This window comes from Gopherus evgoodei, chromosome 1 (assembly GCF_007399415.2).
Source record: "Gopherus evgoodei ecotype Sinaloan lineage chromosome 1, rGopEvg1_v1.p, whole genome shotgun sequence".
In the NCBI taxonomy this organism is placed as follows: Eukaryota; Metazoa; Chordata; order Testudines; family Testudinidae; genus Gopherus; species Gopherus evgoodei.
In genome coordinates this window covers 165051479-165074082 of record NC_044322.1, presented here as the reverse complement: position 1 = coordinate 165074082, position 22604 = coordinate 165051479, and positions in this window count along the sequence as shown.

Sequence of the window (22604 nt, the reverse complement as noted above, 5' to 3'; positions counted from 1 at the left end):
TGACTATTTTAAAAAGTAAAATGTAAAGCTCATTTACCACTGAGACTGAATGTATGTGACCTTGAGTTCCACAGAGGGTAAATACTCTGATTAACTTTCCATGTTATTCCATTAAATAAAAACGTTTGACACCAGACTGAGGCATCCGATAGATAATACAAGAACCTGATGCAATCATTCCAAATTGAATTGCAATAATTCACTTAGGTGACCATACATATTGTTATTGTAATATGAAACATTGCAAAATGAAATCAATAGAAATGTTCTTGTTAATGAAGATAACTGGGCTGTTTGTGTAGGTTGTGGACTCAATACCACAGAAATCTTATTTGTATTCTAAGGTCCAGGATAGTTAAAAATGAAGATGCATTACTTAAAGAAGATATGGCCGGACATCTGGAAAATTATATCATAAATATTGTGTCATACCCTGTTCTTTGTGAAATTCTGGACCCATTAAGTCCAATGGGAGTTTTGCCATTGACTTCAGTGAACCACTGAGTCACCCTAAGAGTCTCTGCAACTTACAGAGCCCTAGAGAAATTCACACAGTGGAATTCATGTTCACTAAAGTTCACAGTTGAACTCATCTGTGAAAATGCCAGAGACCAAAATCCTACAAACTTTTCAATTTCATATGAAATAAGAATATAGCATTTTATCTTAGTCCCTGCTTCCTCTGCACCCCTTTAGACACAGTGCCTACCCGGGGTGGGAAAGGGCCAGTTTCTGTGCTTCCTAAATGCAGGGACTAATATTGTGTCTGGCTCTTGTGAAAGCCAGTCAAAGGGAAAGGAAGGCTTCTTTCACCTTCCCACCCACAGTGTACACCCTGTTGCATACACAAGATATCCATAGTTCTTTCTGCAGAGAAAGACTTCAGGGGTTTGGCCTTTTTGGAGAATTCAGCGAATTGCATTTAACCTCCAGATTCAGAGTTATTCAGTAGTCAGAAGGCTGTAGTAGTGTTGCATGTGGCCAAGCCTCCACGGAAGTAGTACACTGACAAAGCCTCTTGTTTTGGAACTTTTTAGCTCAATTAACTTAGGGCTTATCTACACTTGAAACACTACAACCACACAGCTGCAGCGCTGGGTAATCCCAGCCCAAGAGGCAGTCTAGGTTGATGGAAGAATTCTCCATTAATCTAGCAGCGTCTGCACTGGAATTAGGTTGGCTTAACTACATCACTCAGGGTGTGGATTTTCACACTTCTGAGGATGTAACTGGGTCAATGTAATTTTTAGTGTAGATCCGGCGGAAGATGTCTGGATTAGAAGAATGGGCAGGATCAAGTGGGTTAGCAGCCTGCATAGAGGAGACTCCTAAAAAGAACTGTGAACACAGAACATATTTAATGGCAAATTTTGTCAGATGGCAATAACTTCACTTTAAAGCCATCTATGTGATTCCTTTTGGGTCAGTCAGATATTTCAAATAATATTATATGTAAAACAAGTTGCCTGAAAAAGCCCTAACAGAAACTTGTAGTAAGATCAGTCAAGGAAACTGGAGGGACAAATTGTAGTTTGTAACTTAATGGTACATAGCTTAAACGCACAAAAAATCTCTTGAAAGTAATGTGGAGCTATGGACACTGTCATAAAATGGTTTGAATTCTTTGACCTAAGAGATAAAATTGTGAAAACTCATTAAACTACATTAAAACTTATGACATTGAACAAGATATCAATTTGTTTGGTTTTTGTTGTTTGCTTGTGAGTGAAAAGCCTGAATTAGGAAATTGCTTATGCTATCTCTGACCATTATCTGCAGAATTTTTAAAATATCCAAAGAAGCAGAGGCCTCTACATTCACTGACCAGAATGATGAGAAGGTCCATTTCAAAAGGAAGAAGGAAATGGAGACAAGGCCTTTCCAAAGAAAATTGAAAATGGTCATTAAAAGCAAATGTCTGAGGAATTTGTAAAAAAGTAGCTATAATGGGTTCTCTGACTCAGGAATGGTGACCTGGCGACAGCAGTCAACCTCTGTATAGAGAACAGGCTTCATAAACTCTAAAAAGATTATCTGTGGTTCCTGTGTCAAGCTAGGGTGTGTGTGGTGCAAAAACAATTACCACAGGGCTAAAAACTTATGATGAAAACCAGGGCATTGTGGTACCATTTGGGGGGGAGGGGTCGGGGGAAAACAAGCTGTGGTTTTAGTTTTAGCAGTCAATTTTGAAATTAAGGGATACTGTCAGGTTCAATCATATTTTAAATATTAAATTGCCTATATATGGTCTAACCAACATCATTAGATTATAAAATAGAGATTTTTACAAAAAAGCTAATTTATTTTCACCTTTTCCCCCACTGGCTTATTTTCTATTTCTTCGCATCTGGACTGAGAGAATCTCAGGTTCATAATTAGCTTTAGTAACATATGAAGGAAAAAGAACATTCACATGATAACACTCACTGCCACCCTCACATTTTCGGAGGAACAAAACCAAAAAGAAAACAGAGAAGACAAGAACAGGTTAGAAAGAATAGAATCCATCTCGAAAGAAAGAAGAAAGAAAAAAAGAGAAAGATTCCAAGACGGGCCAAGACAACCACTATAGGGTGATGAGGAGAGGGAACGGACAAATCTATACAAAGGGAAGAGCCCACCTGCTCTTTAGTGGACACAAACGGACAGTGCAGGGCACTGTCCTTCAGTCATCACCTCAGGTCACAACCTCCAGGTGAAAAGGGTCTGTAAAACCTGCTGCAGCAGCCCCCAGCAGGCAAATGGAAGAGTAAGGAGATGCACAGTTTTTTATATCTTTAAAGACCACAGTCTGGAGCATTCAATGATTGACATGCATGCTGTTCTTAAGTAAAAGGCATTGTTCTTATGCAAATAGCAAGAACAGCATCCAGCCATTCTAAAACAGCTTAGTCATCCAAATGCAGTACATGAAACTTTGCTACTGGGGCTTGAAATCACAAACAAGTGTCCGCTTCTAAGACCATGCCTATGCAAAAATTTGCACTAAAGGTATGTTTGTAAAATGAATTTAGTTAAACTTGTTTGTGTGCAAGTTTGTGTGTAGACACGCTAATTTCACTTTAGCAGTGACTGATCAGGATTTAACTTAATCCTGTAAACAAAGAAGTTTGAGAGAAAAATGTTAGTTAAACCAGTGTGAATCTATGTGCAGACAAGGCCTTATAATGGGGAAAGCCAGAGTGATATTGTGACTTATAACCTCAGGAGATTAGACCCTCTGGTCATATGAACCTGCTAAGAATGCCTCTGCCCATCGCTTCCCTTTTCTACTCCATTGCCAGGAAAATAAATTGACCATCAAAAAATCAAAACAGACTGAGAAGAGACATAATGGAGATTCTGTAACAAACTAAAATTCCCTAAGGGAAGACAGAAGAGACTTAAGGAAGTCAGTAAACTGAAGTTTGAAGAACTGTTTGACAAGTTATGATGTGTTGCAGCTGCTGATGATAGAATCATCCACTGTCCATTGTCTGAGTGTTTTCTTGTGCTCCCTAGTCTGTTTTGTAACTGCCTGTTGTCTTTTATCTTATACTTAGATTGTAAGGTCCTGGGGGAGTGGGAGGACAACATCTTTTTGGTCTGTGTTTGTACAGCACCCAGCACAATGCATTCCTGATCCATGACTAGGGATTCTAGGCATTACTGTAACACAAATAATAAGTAACCATAATAAACATGGAATCTGTCCTCCAAGAACCCAGCAGAAACAAAAGGACAAAGCACTAACTTCTTGTGTTGGCTATAAATGGCAATACACAATTTCACATTGCATGTCAGAAACAGAGACATCTTTGATGGGCTTTGCAACAACAGAAAGCTTAGCAAGGTGTGCCTGAACAAAATGTAGGGAGGCTCTACAGCACCACGCCTTGAAGACTTATAATATTTCTGTATATTTCGCACTGTTTTGTTAATTGTAAGGCTTCTTGAGTGCACATCTGCAAACAGAATGTATCATGCAAAAGAAGCCAACGAGTGCACTGGACTCTCTCTCTTTTTAAAGTTTCCTTTAATTTTAAATAGTAGATGTCTTACCCATAGGTGAGATTTTCGGTGCTGCCTAAGGCATTTGGAGGTTCAGTTTCTATTCCAATTATTGGCATCCAGATTCTCTAAGCATCTGTGAAAATCCCATATGCTATTTTTATGGGTGACTAGTGAGTGGCAAAATAATAATAATAATAATAATACTCAGGAGAGTAGGTAGTTGTTAGAGCTCACAAATAACTCACCAGTTAGGAGTTCTATGGGCACATCTTGACTTCACATTTACTGTGGGTAAACACCTCAGCTAAATGTAGGTAGAGGCACAGGACCTCATTTGCCAATGCCTTCATGTTGTGTTACCATTCCAATCTGTGCACAGTGGGTTTAAAAGGCTGTAATTCTGAGCTGGCAGTGTTTGACACCCAGCTTGAGTATCAGCTCCACCTCCCTGTACATTTTCATCGTTTTCCAATCTCAGCTCCTGAGCTTGCCTTCCAAGAGAGCTCATCAGCAATACTGACACTGATAAGAAAACTGACATGTTTAACAAGCAATAAATTAAGAGTTTAACCTCCTCTGACTGAATATGCTTGCATCTAAATGGCACCTTTGCCATGCTGAATGGATCCCTTGTAATGATGGATGAAAATTCAATAAAGATTTTAGAGCCAGAAAGGAAGAGAGAGTGTACGACTGCAGTATTGACATACAAGTGGCATTCTGCAGTTCACATTTAAAATCTTAATTGAATGCTGAGTGTGATGAAGTCTCATGAAGGTATTGGACAGGATGTATCAAGGAACAGTGTTGCTGGGTGTAGAGGGGATCTGTCTATTTTAGTGGGGATTCATGTATAATTTGAGAGAGTCTGATCCAAAGTCCACTGTAGTCAGTGGAAAAACTCCCATTGACTTCAATGAGTTTTGGATCAGGCCCATAATGAGACATTTTCAGGAGCCATTTATATTGGAGATGGGGCAAATGAATCTGGACTTCTCCAAACAAGGTGTACCCAATTAAATGCAAGTAGGGTGATTATATTGCTGATCAGTGCAAAGTCATGGGATCTCTTGAGGCATGAGAGAAAAACCTGACCAGTAAATCTGCTGTTCATTTCCAAAGGAGGCTTCTCAAGTCTCATTAAATCATGCACACTGGCCTGTGAGAGCCTGCTACTTCTTTAGAATTTGGCACTACATTTTTCTTACCCCACAGTTGAAGTGTATTAGAACAACATTCCTCAACATAATAGTAACAAAAAGGCTGAGTTCTGGGTTGCACTATCATGCATCATGAACTAGCTGAGGTACAGTAAATCATTAATTTATACAAAATGCTCCATTTACAATATTTGTATGCTCTTATCAAAAGTTAATTCATTTCCTTTGTGGATGTCAAAAACCCTACTCCGTGCTGCCCATGCTATCCTGCAGCTCCTCTTAACTTTTCCACTTCAACAAGCTTTGAACTTTGGAGTTTCCTGCACTGAAACCAAGTTCTATTAAGATTCAAACCACACTTTCTCTCTCTCTCTCTACTTCTTTCACATAATCACCACTCCAGTTCTTGGCTGGTGCCCTTTCCTTTATTTCTCCCCTCAGCTCCTCCCTCCCCTACAGACACACCCTTCCCCCTCCCCTCCCAAAAATGAGATCCAGGGAGGTAATCTCATTCTACATATCACCCTCACATTTCACCTTCATGCCTTTTTTCGCTATATTGAAGGGCTCTTTTCACCATAAGACACTGGCCTTGTCAGATTAAGGAAGAAACCTATCAGACAAAAGGTAGATACTGCACTTCCTCTGCTCCTGCCGCAGCAGATGGCCATTATTAATGGGGAACTGTCCAGCATGGGTCCAGTGCTGAACAGCAATCTGAAAAACCGGTGATCCCTCCATTTTTTATTCCAAAAACTGTAACTAGAACAGGGAAATAAGAATGAGCTAAGTGAATGAACTGAACCCAGCTTGGACTTCTTTAGATCTGAAAAAGGATAAATACTTCATCTCCCTTGCTCTAACTACCCCAAAGCAACCTGCCTTTCCAGAGAGTGCCAGGTGGAAGCTCCCTCCTCCCTCACAATGTAAGGCTATTAAAGATAATGTGGAGCCAAATGGGGGAAAGAGATTATTGTCATGGGGTGAAAGTAGGAGATATGGGGTCACTGGAAAAGTGCCAAAAGTCTGACTCAAAGCAGTCATACGGCAGTGGACAGAAATTGTAATTTAGTACCAACATACATGGGTGTATCTCTGCCTCTTTCTCACACTACCATGGCTGCTTATCTTCAAAATGTGGCTAATAAGCTACCTATTTACAGTGTTAGAAGATGAATAGGCTCACTGCAGTTCAGAAATAATTCCTTAGCTCAGTGTTTCCCAGACTTCTGAAAGCTGATTCTCCCCAACCTCTTCTCTGTCCCCACCTCCCAGCTTCAGGGGAACAAAACCAATTGTACCCACCCACCCCCTATCCCCCAAAATCCTGGCACATGGTGTTGAAAGCCTACCCATCTTAGTTTAGATAGCTTCCATGATCCCCTGTAATCCTTCACACAACCCTGACCAGTCTTGAGAAAGACTGGTGTAGCTCTTAACAGTATGATCTTTCCTCTCCTTTCTTATATGCTTCAATACGCAATGAAACTGTTATCAATGAGAGTATTGTCATTGGCATCTGAGTTGGCAGCCATTGAAATGAATAGGGCAGTTCCCATCTCAGAGGTACTGTTTGATGCTCTCTGCAGACTCAGGCAGGCCCTTGCTACATTAGCTACACTTGCTTCAGATTTTGAAGCTTTTTCTTACAGCCATCACAACAGACTTTTTTTCAAAACACAAGCTGAGACTGCAGAGAACAATTGAGGGTCTTGTCCTACCGTTTGGGAAACACTGCCTTATCTGAGTGTTACATCACTTGTAACTCAGTAATGACAACCAGCCAGCTCGTCCACCTGCACACTATTAACTGCTCCATTAGGGGAAGAGCAAAGTTACAATTCTTACTTCTGTAATTCTTTTCCATGACTTATGTGTTTCTGAGGCTCAGGACACTGGAGTCCTTTTAAAGAGCCAAACTTAATAACCAGACACATGTTGATTAGTTCTGTCAACTCACAAAATTATTCAATACATTGATTGTAGCTATAGGTTTTGATTGGAAATATTTTTACTCTGATTTACTTTGTTATTTAAAAAATATGAATTTTCACTCTTCCCTCTCTTTGTGTGTGTGCACACATGCATACATGTCTGTCTGTCTACATGGATAGGCCTCCTGATACTTCTTGTTCTATCTACAGTTAAGGAAAATAAGTGTGTTGGACTTTTATGCTGGTGGTTGTTCTCAGTCTCACATCTATAAGTAAACTAACTGAGACATTCTGATGACATAGGAGAAATGGTTTCCAAATCGTAACATTTAAATTATTCAATGTGTTTTTTCAAAGTGCCTCCCTCTTCTCCTAGTTAAGATTAATGTGCTGAGGAGTCTGCACAAAGCCAAAATGATGTTTCAGTTTTCAGGATGGAATAAGCCTAGCTGAGATCTGGATCCACTCCAAAGAGAAAGACTTCCTCACTCGCTCTCTCAACTGCTGTTATCTTGCCAAGGTGCCGTCTCTTTGCACCACATTCTGTCCAGACAGCACCAGATATTTTCTAGACTTAGCCACTACCCAAGTCTGACCCTGTATCTGCTGCCAGTGAGTAAGATGCACAGGAGATGTGACCCTTATTGCCTAGGTCCAAAAGGCAAACTCTGGCATAGTATTTAAATATTCTGACTCAGTCATGTGATGACACAACTGACACAAGTGAGAACTGCTCAGCTGCCCCAGCCTGTCTCCTTCCTTGACAGAGGGCCTGAGTTTCATTCCTGCTGTGTGCTCATTCATAGGTCATTCTCTGCTCATGTACTCTGCAGCAGCCAGAAGGTGAGCTGCGGAAAGCAGCTGTGAGGCACACTGCCTACTTCTTTCTCCTCCTTTCTTCCTTGCACTGGGTCGCAATGTGGCCTTACCCAATAGGCCAAGCCAACAAGGTGTTGTAGGCAAAGATTCATCTTCCTACCTTCCTCTCTATGTAACCTAATTGATGTCTAGTCCTTCCCAGCATCAGCTGACACCAATCTTCTATGAAGTGAGCCACCTGCTATTGCTTTGTTCTGCTCAACACTCTGACCACTGCCAGCTGTTGCCTCTCTGAAGTGACAAATGCTAAGTAGGAACCATTAGTAATTTACCCTGCTTCAGCTTCATTGAGAAGTCTCATTCTTGGATCCTCTCTTATTTTTTTTCTGTTGAATTGTTCAATAGATTCATTCCTTATGGAAAAATCCTATAGAATTTAATAAGGATAAAGCCAACCAAGTTCTATAGCCACCTAATAGGGTTCTTGAGAAATTACTGTAAAAACCTATAGAATATAATAGAGAATTCTTTCTATAGGTTTTGTTAATCATCTCATCGATGTCTATTGCAAAGATATAATTCTCTATTAAATTCTATAGGATTGTTCATAAACCCTCTTAATTATTTTTCTATAGTTCTTTTCCAGACAGGGTGTTATATGTAGCTACGGAACTCCTTGGCTGTAACGGTACCATGTATTATTGCTGTATTGCCTATATTTTGAAAGGCAAGAAGTTTACCCTGTTGTTTAATTAAAGCTTCAGTTTAAAAAATAAAGAAAAATGTCTTTGCAAAATCAGAATCTGGAATCCCTTTGTCAACATCTAGACAAATCAGCCCTGGGAAATGGTGGTAGAAGGGGAGAGGGTGAGTGAGGAGCGATAGAGAAGCCAGAGGACATTCAGAAAGACTGAGCTAGAACAAACTGAAGAACAAGTAATGAAGTTGAGGTTTTGACTGGGAGAGCTGGCAAGAGTCCAAGATGGACTGGAAATATTCATGAAAGAAGAAGATTAGAAAATTCAACTTAGGAATCAAGAGGAATCTGACATCAAAGCAAATTTGAACATTTCTGCTTCAGTCAACCTGAAACTAAAGCTCCATCAAAATGCAAGGGAACCTACTCTACATAATTCCATGCACCTCTGTTAGAAATAGAGACAGGTACAGGAGTACTAAGCAGTCAAAGTTTAACAGTGGTGTCAAAGCCAGTTAGTAAATACAGTACCTTTGTATATTGATGGTGCTCTGCCTAAATAATTTCCAACTTCTTCAGATCCTCTCATAATCTACTAAACTTCTCATTCATCTAATGTATTTATTATGTGCAAGTAACAAGCCCAAATTCTTAATTAGCTGAGATCATTGTTTTCTAAAACAATGTAGGGAGGTTCCACTTTTGATGGCAGAGAGAGAACAAGCCATTTGTTTGAATTATGAAATATACTCCTACTAAACAAAGCCAACTAAAACTGCACCGCTAGCTAGTCACAAATGCATATTTAGGTTACAAAGGACGTTAGGAGGACTTTCAGTACACAAAAATAACTAACTCCAAGAGAAATAAATATGTAACTACATTGGAAATTTTATTTCTCACGTCAGAAGGCTACTTGTTCAGATATTTGATTAACTTCTCCCCACAGAAGCAAAGACTGTTCCAACTATTGTGTTGGGCATAGGCGCTGACTGCGCAGGTGCTCCAGGGTTGGAGCATCCACAGGGAAAAATTAGTGGGTGCTCTGCACCCACCGGCAGCCAAGCGCCCCCCCGCCCCACGACCCACCTCTTCTGAGCACACACGTCCCTGCTTCTCCGCCTACCTCCAGTGCTTCCCCATTGATTTGGTGGTGTGCTGGGGAGTGGGGAGGAGCAGGAACACAGTGTGTTCAGGGGCGGAGGCAGGGAAGAGGCGGGCCAGGGCAGGGATTTGGGGAAGGAGTTGGAATAGGGGCAGGGAGGGGGCGGAGTGGGGCAGAGACTTTGGGGAAGGTATTGGAATGGGGACAGGGCAGGGGTGCAGTCAGGGCAGGGGCAGAGGGGGGTCAAGCACACACCGGCAGGAGCAGAAGTTAGCACCTATGATGTCAGGTGCCTCAAACAAAATCTGTAAAGTAGACAATAAACTAGATATCAAGTAAGGAGAATTTTAGCCATTTGTTACTCAGAGATAGCCCACTAATTTTTTAACTTTATTTAAAATTTGTTTCTACAGTTAACCTGCATTCATAACTCCCAAAGTCATTAGTGGGAAATGTAACTAATGGATAAGGCCCAGAATATTTACGTTCTAAATTCCCTTTTTGTCGGTGCACCCACGTCTGACTCTGGGGGAATAGGTGAAGCCTTGATTCCACCTCCCAACAAACTGGCCAGCACAGCTTAGGGTGACCAGGTAGCAACTGTGAAAAAACGGGACAGAAGGTGGGGGGTAATAGGTGCCTATATAAGAAAAAGTCCCAAAAATTGGACTGTCCCTATAAAAATGGGACATCTGGTCACCCTAGCACAGCGGAGCCAGAGCCAGTACAAGAAATGTGGTGATTTCCTACAGGTTCAGCCCAGCAATAAACCACTACTCAAGGGAGAAGCAGAGAGGGAACTGTCTCAGATGAGTGTCTCTAAGGCACAATGACTTTGGGGTTACTCTTGGAATGATACAGCTTATGCACCTTTCCCTGCTCATGGCTATGCATAATGGTACAGTCTAGCCCTTATTGGGCCAAATCCTGGATGCAGCACACAGCTTGAGAGGCCAGAATGTGCAGAAGGCTTCTACTTAGGGTTAGGGGAAGGGAGGAATCCTTTTCCAAGCCGCACAACGGCAGCGGAGATACTCTGCAAATGTTCCTGCTGAAGCCCCTGCAACTGCTGCTCTCTCCAGTGAGGGAGTATGACCCATGGAATCACCAGCCTGCTCCCTCTAAGCTGCCTCTGCTTTGTTCCAAACCTCCCACCTTCCTATGCAATTTACCTGCACCTAGTTCAATTCCACAGCCTATAAAAGGAGTTCGTACCTGTGCAGGCCCCCCAGTTCCGCTCCTAATTTCCACAGAGAAACTTCACTGGCTCCATGGGATCAAGGACTTCCATGATCCATGAAGATATGGCAAGATTTAGCCCAAATCATTAGTACAAATGATTTGTTCACATATTGCCTATGACTGAAAATGAGTTAATAATCTTCAGGCATCAGAGACTGCCAATGGTGTCCATTCACTCCAGTGCTGGACACAGTATAATAACCTACACAGAACAGGAAAGGTAACCTGGGCCAGCTCTTCGGCTGGTGTGAATCTGTACTGCGGCACTGCAGTCACTATTACTGCAAGAATCTATCTGCCTAAGGTATTTGTTTGGCCCCCATTACCATAGTATCTGAGTGCCTCCCAGTCTTTAACATATATCTCCTCACACTGCCCCTGTGAGATAGGGCAGTCCTGTTATCCCCTTTTAATACTGGGGGTCTTCTAGCTCTCAGGATCATGTCCTAACCACCAGGCTAGAGGATATTCTGATGCAGGGCTCCCTCAATCTCTCCTGTTGAAACTGTTAAATTTTGTACAAATACTTAAATAGTTCTTGGGCACAAGTGAGAAAGAGACCGAATGTCTCCATAGTGTGGTGGGTGAGGCACTCACCCATTCTCCAGTCCACCCTGCACTAGGAGTATTTGATTAGTTCTCCACAGTGGAACACCTTCAACAGGAGAGACTGAGGGAGCCCCACAGCAGAGTCTCCCATAGTTCAGTGGTTTGAGCGCTCTCCTGCAAGGTGGGAGACGCCTGTTCAAAATGCCTTTTCCCATCAGGCAGAGGGGGCAATTAAACTCAGATCCCAGGTGAATGCTGTAACCACTAAGATTAAAAAAATTTTAAGGGAGATGCCACCTCTTCTGCCTGCCATTAAATCTTATATGGGCAAGATCTGGTAAGTGTGCTCTGAGCATGCCTACAAGTGAAATAAGCAGGGCACTGCCTATTTTCACCAGCTTTGAGGATGCCACTGGGGCTTAGGTGTGAGATAGCATCTGGAGGCCAACAGTGAGACATTGGGGAACATGCCCAGAGGCAGAAATTTAGGTGCCTACAAGGCTAGGCAGCAGCTGAGCAAGGGGTTGGGAAGATGGTAGAACTGAGATTTAAGCCTTTAAATCCCTTTGTGGCTCTGGGCTTAAGTGGGTTCTTAAGTGACTTAAGAATAGGTGGTGGAGCAAAAAATGGAAGCCATCTAGGGCTCTAACCACTGAACCATCCTTCCTCACTAGTCACTCCCTTAAAACCGATAGAACTGCACCCACTTATACCAGCTAGCTGAGAATGTGGCTCAGGGTGTTGTTTCATTCTGAGCTGCTTGTATAGCTAATTATGAAACATCAAATTCATTTTACCTAAATGGGTTTGAATCCAAGTTGACAATCCTAGGTCAAGTGGTTTTATTTCATTATTATTTCTATACCACAAGTGTGTATGGCATTTCACAGATAAACGCATGTAGAAAAGTCTCTGCTTTGAAGAGTTTTAGAATCATAGGTGCTGGATCTAAGGATGCGGGGGATGCTGCAGCACCCCCTGAACTGAAGTGGTTTCCATCCTACACAGGGTTTACAGTTTGGTTCAATGGCTCTCAGCACCCCCACTATACAAATTGTTCCAGTGCCTCTGTTTAGAATCTAAGGGTATATCTACATTGCAATTTAAAACCTGCAGCTAGCCCATGCCAGCCGACTTGGGTTCAAGAGGGTGGGACTAACGGACTGTTTATTTGCAGTGTAGACATACCCTAAGTTACACATGGTACGGGCAAACTAAAACATCTGTTTCTTTGAACCACTGGAGCACCATTTTATGTTTTTAAAACCAAGGAATGTTAAGGTAAGTGAATGACAATTCCTAAATCTAATACATGCACATTTGTGACAAGCTAGAGTTACATTATATCACGGGGAAAGAGTAAGCATTAAATCTTGCATAGTGATTGGAAGGTTACAATATTGCTATTTCATTAGCGAGATTTTAACAGTATTTAGAGACTGCTACAGTAATAGCTGTTTTCAGTCTGTAACCATAGAAATATTTCATATATTTTATGATTAAAGTCAAACTTATTATTAAATTCATAAAAGCTGAATCTTAATATTTACTTAGTAGAAAGCCTAAATTTAATGGAAAGTCATTTCTATAATGCTGCAACATTAACTACACTTTGTCCTGAATCTATAGTTATAAATAAAATTAGCCCTGATTTCAAAGTGCCAGATTCTGGTCCCCTTACTTATGTTGAGTAGCACTTCACTCCACCAGAAATGCCATTGATTTCAATAGAACTTTTAACAGAGTCATGGTCTTTTCAGGTCAGAAGGGATCATTACTGGTCATCTAGTTTGAACTCCTGCATAAAACAGAATTTAGATCCACTCACTGTTTTCAGTAGCGGCAGTTTTCCTAGGGTAAGGGCTGTGCAGTGTAAGCAGATTAGAATTTGGCCCAATGCATGCACTGTTGATGATGTAAAAGTAACTATTGCAGCTCCCTTTTAAGGTGGGCATACAGACAGAGCTCACTGGCAAGCTTCTCCTTTGTTTTTTAATGATCCTGTATTTTGCCCTGTTTAACAGGCTACCTTGCTGTTGCAGGATTCTACTCACTGAAATGAACTACTGGGACTGAAATTAAACTCCCCCTACTTCTTAGCTGCCCAGTTTACAAGCAGGCATTCTTGAAACTTGACAACAGTGGACATTTAGGCCCAGATCAATGGGAGTTAGGTGCCTAAATATCTCTGAGGAGCGGGTCACTGGGTCCTAATTCAAGAAAACACTTAAACATCTGCTTGAGTCCATCTCTACTCAGAACATACATAACGATGTGCTCCACCAAAGTACATGCTGAACTCAGTGTGACTTAAGCACACCTTTAAATGCCTCTCTGAAAAGGGAGGTTTTTTAAACACATCTTTAAGCTGATTCTTATTCAGGACAGAACTTAAGCTCATTGTTTAAATTAAGCATATGCTTAAATTCCATTGACTCCTATAGGCCATAAATATGTTTTTTTTAAATTAAGCATGTACTTAGACTGAAAATTAGGAAAAACTTCCTAACTGTCAAGGTAGTTAAGCACTGGAATAAATTGCCTAGGGAGGTTGTGGAATCTCTGTCATTGGAGATTTTTAAGAGCAGGTTAGACAAACACCTGTCAGGGATGGTCTAGATAATATTTAGTTCTGCCATGAGTGCAGAGGACTGAACTAGATGACCTCTTGAGGTCCCTTCCAGTCCTGTGATTCTATGGTTCTATGAATAGGGATGGTTTCCTGCCCTACCCACCCCTATGGGGCACTGTACCCCTAAGAATGTTGGCAGGAGAAAGTTGCTGCACTCTTATGAGCTAATTGTGCCTGGCTTTTAAATGGGTCATTTAGGCAGTCAGAGGGAGTATGGCTTTGCCCTCCCCACTCCCATGGCCTGCATGAGGGCCACAACAATCTATATCCACATTCCAATAGTTACAGAAGTAACCCAAAAGTCTGCAACAGAGGTCTTGAACTTAAGTGTTGGCAAGTGAAAATGATTTTAAATTCATCTTTATGTTTGCATCTAAGTTTAATTATAAGCATAGAGTCAAGAGGAAATTCCATTCTTGCTCCTTTTTACCACCTGGAGAGAGTGAGTGGAGGACAGTAGCAGCCAAGCTAAAGAAGTCCATCCTATTCTGCCTGTGTGTGGCAGAAAGGCTTAGCTGGGGTGACTTGCTGCTGCTCCATCAGGGCCTGATTCAAAGCCCACTGAAGGCTTCCATTTACTTTAATGGACATTGAATCAGGTGCATAAGAAGCAGTGAACTCTACCCAAAACACCCACTGCTAGAAAGTACCATATATTGAAAGAAGGTTTAGATCTGGCCATGTTGCTGTGAGATTGTGCATTGGCTGGAACTTCTGTGGTCCTGAGAATTCTAAGTCCACATCCTGCCCCATTCCAGCCCACTTATGGGAGGAGAGGAAAACTCTTCCTGTATCCTCTTGCCTCCTAGAACACCCATGAAAACAGAGCAGAATGTTGCCCTCTGGGTCCATATTAATATTTTTAGGAGAAATATCAACATGAAACCACAATTTAAACGAGGCTATAACATGTTAAGATAATAAAATGATATGCAACTATGCAAAATATACGACTATGTAAAATATCCTAGTAGTTTTTCCTATTACAGCATATTTATTGACCCAAACTAAGTTGGTTACCAAGTTCTGCTGCCTTAGGAATAGATTATAACTGGTTTAATATATCTTTCGAAGCATCTTTCTTGTTTTAGTCTCTGTCACCACAAGCAAAATACTGAAAGTAGTGACAAGTACAATATCAATAAACATAATAATAATTGATTTTCAGGAGATGAAAAATCTGAAATTAGTGTCCATTTCCCCAAGAGCATTGTTTGATTAATTCAATGTTCATCTTAGTCTTTCTAAGTTGGTCTAATACTGCTGATCTGCTAAGCAAGACTGTGTGTGATGGGGCTTGTGGTTAGGGCCCAGAGGAAAATAAAACGTATTGCATAGTCCAGCAGTTTTTTAAAAGGAAACATCATGGACTGAAAGAAAACTATCGCCAAGAATATAACATGGAGATGCTTAAAGTTGTTAGTTTCATGCACCGTTTATGGGGGTTTGGCGGTGGGGTGGGGTTTGTTTTGCTTTTTTACCTACAAACTTTACTTATGAAGACTACCATACCAGTGGCTGACGAAAGTTGTTGTACACTGCATCACACAGTGCCATCATAGACAATTCTGGACAGTCATCAACTGAAAGGACACAGACCACCTGGTCCAGGGGCCTACACAAAGAGGATTCCAGTAGAGAGGATGAAAAACATCATTATAACCCCTGAGTGTTGTGGAATAATGTTTTTGTTCATTTGTTTTTCCCTCACCTGAAATTTCCTGAGCATTATATTTAATTATGTTCTTTTTCTCATTTCCCTGCATTTTGATCTAGCCCTATAATGAGAACTCAGATAACATAAACTTGTTATAATTAATCTGTGCCTCTAAGTCCAAAAGCAGTCTGTGGTGAAAGGTTCTGTAAGTAAACCCCTTTTACCTGTGAAATCGAGAAAGTGCCACAAAAGTGTAATGTTGAGACAAGGAAGCTTTCTCACCAGCATATTCAGTCCATCAGTGATTCAGACATAGTTCATTACTGAAACAGACAGCATTCATAATGTTTAGGCAATGGCATTCTGGTCAGTCCTTAATAATATGATATCTAAATTGAGCTCTCCTTCTTGGGCTTCCTTTCTTCAGAAAGTAGGGAGAAATCCTGCACTACAGGAACTGTAGTTAACTGCCTGACTCTTTGCACCCAATGTGGTTTCAAAGAGGAAATAAAGAGCATTCAGAGTGACTGAATCCTATCACATCTTCCAAACATCCTCATTAAGCTGTTATAATTAGGGTTGTGCTGTTTTCTTCATTTTCTCTCAATAGTCTTGGCTGGCAAAGACAGATGCCTTTAGCCCTCTAATAAATTAATTATTAATGTGAGAGTTAATAATTTATGTTAATTGGTACTATAAGCTACTTTCCCCCCAAATGTGAGCAAAGGTCAAAACTTGTTAACAGCAGAGGTGAAATCTATTTTTAAGTTTTCTTTCCCATGATATATCAAAGAAGTCAAGATATGGCTTGGAAAATTTAACTGTATTTCAGAGGACAAGCAAATTCTGAGGGCAAAGGTCTAGTCTATGCACTACATTTCAAAGTACTGTCAACTGAACATTTGCACTGCAGCTGTCATATCGAAGGATACAGAGGACCTGCAAATCTAGCATTACCTGTCTTGAACAATGCAGAATTAGTAGTACAGTATATATCTGAACAGAAGTCTATCAACAAAAGGTTATGTTGGTAAGGTGACAGCTTGAATAATTATAAGATATCAATAATTATTTTTAAATAGCTTTTGGTTAGTGCATTTCATGGTCAGTATGTGCTGCTTTTCCTGGGGTAGGGGAAGGGGAATTGGTTCAAATAACAAAATTTTGAGCTTGAAGCTAATTATTTACAGATCAAATAACTTTCTGCATTCATTTTTTGCTCGCTGAATAAGACAGATTCACCATTCAGTTACTGCATGTATTGCACTATTTAATTAATATTATTTTAAATTCGGAATAACTATACTGTTAATTTTCCTGTTATTGCCTTTCCCAATCATGCTCTTGATCTGTAAATTGCAACTCAAATCTGCTTTTAATTTGATAGTATGTTTGAAAAAGGTCATGTGAAGTCACATTTATTTAGCAAGCTAAAACATCCTTATTTAAATAATACATTCATGTTCTTCGTTCAATAATCAACAGGAAACAGTATTTTTGTTTTGTTTTGTTTATAAAACAGAGGTTCACAAATGTACAATGTAGAAAGATATGTGTAGACATTTGGAACAGCTTAAAAGGAATGAACCAAAATAAGCTTTGAAGACAAATTCTTCTAGTCATTTTTAAAAAATATTTTTAAGGAATTTACACATCACAAGATTTTCACTATGCTCATTGTAACTTACATTTCTATTTTCTATCATTTTCATATGAAGATAAGATATAGGGCCTGATCCAACTCTGACTAAAGTCAATGAGAGTTTTTCTAATGTCTCCAACAGGCATGCAATCAGGCTCAAAGTCAGCAATAATTCTCTTCTTTGGAAGGCCTTGAAACTTGCTCATTGAAAAGGTTTCTTTTTCTGGAATAACTAGTAGCTATTCACTCTTTTCTCATATGTGTCATGCAAAATCAAACTTGTGTTTTGCAAAGAAGATACATCACAGCTCAGGAAAATACAGGCATAATTTTATAGCATTGTGCTTTAATGTGAGGCAATGAAAAAATACAGATTCAAAAAACAATCTTTTTGAATTTTTCAAGATTTTCACCATAAAATTAGATAGTATCACCTGAGCATAACTTATTAACCATCTTATGGACACGTATCAGACACACATCTGTTAGTCTATAAGGTGCCACAGGACTCTCTGCTGCTTTTACAGATCCAGACTAACACAGCTGTCCCTCTGATACTGATATAGAGCATCTTCAGTGATATGCAGGTAAGACATGCTGAAAAATAGGGAGGGAGGGGCTTAAGCCATCCAAGGTAGAACCTCCTCTACCCTGGCGCAGACACTAACTCATCATTGTTGCAAAACCAAGGAATCTTTCTTATGGTCTTCTACAGTAGATGCAGAGTTCACTGTGCCGGCCTGAAAACTCACCATCCTTGTACTGTTTCTTGTAATCAGTAACAAAGATTTATCCTTGTGTATAGTAAATAACAGGGAGAATCTTTGTCACTAAGTACAATTAACAGCTATTCAACACATGAGATGAAGGAACTAATAAGCATTCAGGCTATAAGTACATTATTTATTTCCTGTTTGAGAATAAATTGATTTTCTGCACTTTATTCTCAAAAACTATCACTGGATACTGGTGGTGCGGTAAATGTAGTTCAGTCATTTACAAGATTGGATTAAAAAAAATCAGTCTAAAATATTTATATAAGGGGTTGTCTATATCCATCTGTTGTCGCTTTTCTGATACTTAGATTGTAAGCCCCTTAGAGTAGGGTCCGTCTTTTTGTTCTGTGTTTGTACAACAGTTTGCATAATGGTGTCTTGGTTCTTGATTAGATTTCCTAAGCACTCCAGTGCTTACAAATAAGAATTAATAAATGGTCTCCATTACCATACTGTCTGAAACATTATCCTCACAACACCCTGTGAACGAAGGGAATTCCTTTAGAACCGTTTTACAGATGATGAAGCGAGAGAGACTAAAGGTATGCCAACACTGCAACATAAGCCCAGGGGTCAAACTCAGGCTCAAGCCTAACTCCCCTTCTATTTGTACACAAATCATGCTATCCCAGGGCTCAGACTCAGGTCCCAGGAAGGTCTGAGCCTGAGTCAAGTCAGGACCCAAGCTTTGCAGTATAGATGCAATTCTGCTGGACTCATGCCCAGGGAGTCCACCAAAACTATCCCACAATCCCATGGGCTGACTTCCTTTGACCTGTGGCCAGTCAAGTTTGATGGACAGTCAAGTTTTCCCATATTGCATCACAAGCAAAGGTCTAGTGCAGATGCATTTGGGGAGGGCATTAGGAAGTCTGAGATATGAGTGATTGAACTCAGGCCTATATAATGCAGTATAGACGCTGGCACCCCAGGTTGGGACCTAACTATTCCTAATGTGGATTTACAAATAAGTGTCGATGCTCAAACTCTACGTTAACAAACTCAGGGTATGGCTACACTTGAAATTTCAAAGCGCTGCCCGGCAGCGCTTTGAAGTGTGAGCGTGGTCGGAGCGCCAGTGCTGGGAGAGAGCTCTCCCAGTGCTGCACGTAAACCACATCCCTTATGGATGTAGCTTGCAGCGCTGGGAGCCACACTCCCAGTGCTGCAGCACTGATTACACTGAGGCTTTACAGCGCTGTATCTTGCAGCACTCAGGGGGGTGTTTTTTCACACCCCTGAGCGCGAAAGTTGCAGCGCTGTAAAATGCCAGTGTAGCCAAGCCCTCAGGGTCTGATAACTTAAGTCCTACTAACCATGGGCTTACACTGAAATGTGGACATACCCTAAGTAACTTGCCCAAGGCCAAGCAGAAAATACCTGGCAGATCAGAAAACTGAAGTCGGGTCTTCCAAGCTCCAGGCTAGCAACCTAGCCACTGGACCATCCTTCCACTCTGAATAAAATATTTAAAAAATATGCTGTAGGTAAAATTCATGTACTGGTCCCCAGGGCTGGTGCAAGGATGTTTCATGCCCTAGGCGAAACTTCCACCTTGCACGCCCCCCCACGGCAGCTCCCCCCATCTGCCCTGAGGCGCCCCCCTTGTGGCAGCTCCCCACCCTCCACCCTCAGGCACCTCCCCCACCCCAGCTCACCCCTGCCCCACCTCCTCTCTGAGCACGCCCTGGCTGCTTCACTTCTCCCGCCTCCCAGGCTTGTGGCGCCAATCTAGACTGTAAGCTCTTTTGGTAAGAATTGTCTCTTACTATGTGTCTGCATAGCATAGTGAAGCCCTGATCTCACATGGAGGTCTCCATGTGCTACTGTAATATATAATAAGTAATAATTACATAGAAGTATTGATAAATTTAATGACATTGCGTATAGAAGCATTGTTTTACCAATCACTTTACAGACATTCAATTATAGTAGCCACGTACAGAGGATTTCACCTTCTACTCCATCCCCATCTAAGACTACCAAAGAACCTGAAGGCAGAAGATGTTTGGAGCTGGAGCAGGGAATGCACACCTCTAAGTGCTGGAGAGCCCCGCTCTGCAGAAGGCCTTTTCCTCTGCTGCCATGTAAATCATCTGTTATGGCTACATTTCCCAATTCATTCACAAAGAATAACTCAAGCCCAAATGTACGTTGGCTGGGCTTAGGGAGCAGGGTCTGGCCCTATTTGTATTCTCTCTGTTCTAGGCATACACAGTAGATAGACTACGTTGAGAATATGCTACATTTCTCAAAAAAAGAAAACCTGTGTTTTCTGCATTCTGTTCTGAACTCAAAAATGGGTCTATTTTCGGTGAAAAACGTTAAATTATATCAACATTCTGAGCAAATATGGACCTAGGTGAAAGTGCAGACTTCGCATGAGAAACTGGCACAAATGTAGCTTTTCCACATGGTATTGATGCAGAAACAACTCTTACGCATGTAGTGAAATTCAGCAGGTCCTGATTCCCCACATTCTTGTACCTTATGCTGCCTTTTAGACCAGTTCAAAGTGGGCATACAATGTTACAATGATACTACAAAAGTAGCATCTGACCCAGGGCGGCTCTAGACATTTTGCCACCCCAAGCACAGAAGGTCCGCTGGGTTCACCTGCGGGAGGTCCACCGAAGCCGTGGGACCAGTGGACCCTCCGCAGGCAAGCCGCCGAAAGCATTCTGCCTGCCGCCCTAGCGGCGACCACAGAGCACCCCCCGCGGCTTGCCACCCCAGGCATGCGCTTGGAGCTCTGGTGCCTGGAGCCGCCCCTGATCTGACCCTTTCTTTACACTCTCCCTAAAAGGGATGTAAATGACTACACAAGATACAAAACAGTTGAAATCAAGCCCATAGTGTGCAAATTGATGTGCAATGATATAGCAAATGTTTCTGCACCAAACTCCATATAACATCCATCCATTCAGCTCAAACTGTAAAACATTTCTTTTTTCTTATGGCTTTGTTTACCTCTCTCCATGTGAGTTAAGAAGAAATCCATGGTAGGATAGAGAAAAATCAGAAGAATAAAATGCCAGTGTCACACAACTGGTAATTAAGGGCTTCCTGCTGCAAATAGTTACCATTTGGAGCTAGTGGGGAACTGGATTTTCTGGTTTAGGTGAATTGAGTTTTTTGTTTTTTTAAATTTCCATTCCAAAACAGAACAAAAAATATTTCAAAATTTCCCATGAAATAAAATATTAATAATTTGGGGTTGATGGAAATATTTCATTTTGATACAACTGAAATATTTTTGTTCCAATTTTGACCTTTTTTAACTTAACAAAATTGTATAAAAAAAACAATCTGTTTCATCTGGAAAAGTCATTTCAAAATGAAAAATCAAAATGTTCCCTTCCAAACATGTTGAAACAGCATGTTCTGACATTATCCCAATGCTTCATTGCATTTTGTCTAAATGAACTCGTCAAAATAAACACGTTTTGGCAAATATTTTGAGTTCTACAAAAGTGCCATTTTCTATCCAAAAACTTTTCACCAAAAAAATTTCCAACCAGCTCTATTACTAAATATATACATGTGCAGGAGTCTGCATACGCCATCCTCAGAACCTAATTCAACAGGACTATTCATGGTAGTATGTATTACGCTCCTTAGTAATTGTTTGCAGGATCTGGCCCAGTGTGTCTTCTTTCCTCCATTATCATTTCCCAAAGTCAGTAAGTGTTACTAATGTGCAGCAGAACATAGCTGGGAACAGGTTGAATCACAGACATGAGTCGTCTCTTGTGCTCTACTCACATGGAAAGGAGACAGAGCTAACAGGCTCAAGTAACAGCCTGCTCTTGGCATCAGCTGCTGTTAATTTTCTTTGGTGTGCTTTGACTACCTGTCTGAAAGGGTGCTGCAGTGCAGGAAGGAAATTTTTCAAGAGATTAAACTATTATTATTTCCTGTGTGGCTGTCTTAGCTATGTATGAAAAAAAAGCTTTAAGGGCACTTGAAAAGAGATTTGTCTGAATAGCAAAGTTGTTGTGATTCATCCCCTGACTCCTGTCTCAAAGAATCGGGATTTGGCCAATTTCCTCAGGAAAATGGTTGATTAGGGCCTATGGATTTATCCCTGGCCTACATATAAGATGTCATAAAGGTGATGAATGGTGAACTCGCCATCACAGGAAGCTCTGAGTTTATAAAAGCTATTTTTAAGGGCATGGAAGGAAAATATGTCTCTTGTATTTTTGCCAAAATGCTCCAGTGGTTAAATACCCCTTTGTAGCTGCTAGTAATTAATGATGCTGCTTATCAAAGACTGTTGTATTTTCCAGTTTTACAACGTTGTTTGAAAAATTGATTCAATGTGTTTCAGTGTTTACCCAAAAGGATATCAGGGAATAAAAATAGAATCTTTCCACAAAAACCAGCATTTGTTGC